Here is a 3,146-nt window from a genome sequence, read left to right as displayed (position 1 = left end):
TGAAAGTCACCTCTGCTACTTGCTTCAGATTTAGAGTCTCTAGGAACACATAAAAGACCAAGGGTAGTGACCACACACACATTTACCAGTACAAGTCTCTTACAAAGTTTTATTAAAGTTACCTGCAAAATTATGGTTACCCAAGCATATAGAAATTCTGTACAGACCTATGCACAAGTTACAAATATAGTTATAGTCACATCCTCCTAGATAGTGTTAGGGTCTGATGGGTCTCTCATGGATTGAGCCTCAGTAGGGGGATGGTTCCTGCTGGGTTTCCCATAGGGAGTTCAATTGTCTCACTCTGGGCACCCTCTTTTATAATGTGATTCTGGCTATACCTCATTAGCATTTGGGCACATTGTGTACCCTGCGATTAGGGCATGTGTTAGAAAAATGCGACTACCGGGGATCTTCTAAGCAAAAAATTATTCTTACTGTTAATTTTTTGCAATATTACCCTTGGTGCATCTTTTCCCATAATCTTGTGGCACAGGTTCATTCTTTGGTCACTTACTTATGTCCAGCATTTCTCAAGTCTATGGCCTAGTAAGGCTAAGCTGATATCTGATAGGTCTCAGCCTGCAGGCCTTGCGTTTCAGCCCTACTTACTTAGATACCGAATACATAATTATCCCTTCTAACTACTGACCAATCTTATACTTCTATAATCCTACAACTTAGCTCTCTTTAGCATACAATGGCTATATGACATAACATGTTAGCTAATCATAATCACAAAATAAATGAACAATAAACTAAAATCATTGGCTGCACAATGGAGAAACTGAGCCCTCAGCAGTGACGAAATCTCGGTCAGCAGGCCGGGCTGTGGCCTCAGCAAACCAGCTGCCTAATCGCTGTCAAGTGTTTTGTAGGTGTCCCAGCAAAGGAGGAATTGGAAGTAGGATAATGAGGTGGCTTTGTGGATGGTTGTGGGGAGCTCATCCCTTGCGGGGGTTGGGGGCTGCATGCGGGGGAAAGTGCAACGGCGCTTGCTTGTGACAGGTGGACAATGGAGGCTGGAGCCACTGGCAGAGTGGAGGTGGGAGGCAGCCTCTCAATAGCCTGTGAGAGATGGGGAAGGGCTTTGAAAGTGGAGACAAGCAGCTTATGTTTGATGAACTAGAGAAGGGGGAGCCAGTGGAGGGACACAAAGAGTGGGACGGCGTGGTCAAAGTCGTGAGCAAGGAAAATGGTCTTTGCAGCACATTCTGAATGGATCTGAATGGGGGCAGATTGCATTTGTCATGGCTGGAGAAAAGGATAGTGCAATAATCAAGATGTGAGATGAGAGGTTGGACCAGAGCTTTCACTGTGTGGATGGATGGGAAAGGCCAGACCTTACAGAAGTCACGCAGAAAGAATTGGTAAGATTTAGACAGCCTGGATGTGAGGCTCTAGAGAGAGAGCTAAGTTAAAGATGATGCCCAGGTTACAGGGTTGAGTTATGGGCAGGCTGGTGGAGTTGTCCATGGTGATCAAGAAAGGAGGAAAGTGGCGGCTGTGTTGCAGGTCTCAAAGAGAGGTCATAATCCACACTACAGATGGGATTTTGTTGCACTATGAACGGCTGTTTTTTCTAGCTTTCCCCTGTGTACAAGGCTGCAGGTTCCTGGGTGGCCATCAGGAATGTTTTGGTGCCTGCATGGTGTGTTTCTCAACCTTTCTAACACCAGGGACTGGCTTGCTGCCTTCCTCAACTCTGTCAGGGAGATCTCCGGGACAGGCGGACCCGGCGCTGAAAAGCCCTGTGTTAAAGGGCCCGACATGGGGTGGGGCTGGCGTGGTATATGAAATGAAGGTGATATTTAATCAACAAAGCCTCTAATAATTAACTGGTGAGAGTTCTGCATTGTCATCCCTGGACATTGGACCCGCCTCTCTGCCGGTGGCTCGTGGCTAATGCCAGTGCAATTACTTATTGAACCATTATTGACCTTGAGCTAGTTACTAATTACATAAGCAATGAGACAACAAATTTTCCCTTGGCTCATCCCAGTTTGTTCCAGCATCCTGCACATGCTCCTTGTCACAGAGTTCCCAGGCGATGCTCTGGAACTGCTCCCCACAAAGCCAGGCAGGACTCTGGGGAGCCTCCTCTCCCTTGGAGCAGACTGTCTGCAGGGCAAGAAGCTCACACGGCTTCACCTTCCTGGTTCTGACCTTGGAGCATTCAGCATCCTCTGCCCCTCCGTGCGCTTCCCACAGCGAGTCTGCCCAGGCAGGGTCCTCGGGAAGCCACAGGGTTCTGCACACGCCCCCCCTTCTCAGTCAGACGTGACTCTCAGCCAGCCAGTAACACAGAGGTTTATTAGATGACAGGAACATGGTCTAAAACAGAGCTTGTAGGTACTGTGAACGGGACCCCTCAGGCAGGTCCATCCTGGGGCCCAGCGAGCCAGACAACCCCATCTGCACTCACTCCTCGTCCCCAGCCAGCTCCAAACTGAAACCCCCTCTGCCCCTCCTCTCTGGCCTTTGTCTCTCTCCTGGGCCAGGAGGTCACCTGATCTCTTTGTTCACATTTAGCATCCCCTTGCAAGTGGGGAAGGGCCCTGCCATTTGTTGCCAGGAGACAGAGTGTCAGCCATTTATAAGGTAATAATTGGAGATATACCAATCTCCTAGAACTAGAAGGGACCTTGAAGGGTCATAGAGTCCAGCCCCCTGCCTTCACTAGCAGGACCAATTTTTGCCCCAGATCCCTAAGTGGCCACCTCAAGGATTGAACTCACAACCCTGGGTTTAGCAGGCCAATGCTCAAACCACTGAACTATCCCTCCCCCCCTAGAGACTTAAAAAATGCATAGGGGAAACTGAGGCACCCACACAGTGTTCAGAGGAAACATTAAGAACAGTCCCACTTCGTCACACTCTCTCACGAGATCCTGCCCTACCTGCTGCCCCTGGGGAGGAACTGCAAGGGCAGGTCCAATTTTTTATCTAGAAGACATGCCGTGTAGATTCTCTTGTGCCCCTGCCTGCTGCCCTCCCCACTCTGCACTCCCTTAGCTGGGTGGTTATGGTTTGGCATCCAGGCAGCCTCACCAGGAGTGACCCGCCATCCCCCTGAGGCATGGAGGGGGCTCTGGAGGACCATCCATCCCAGTGTAAAGCCCAGAAGTCCATCTCCTGCCCCGTAT

The sequence above is a fragment of the Mauremys reevesii genome, linkage group 7 (assembly GCF_016161935.1).
Source record: "Mauremys reevesii isolate NIE-2019 linkage group 7, ASM1616193v1, whole genome shotgun sequence".
Classification (NCBI taxonomy): Eukaryota; Metazoa; Chordata; order Testudines; family Geoemydidae; genus Mauremys; species Mauremys reevesii.
This window is presented reverse-complemented; position numbering follows the sequence as displayed.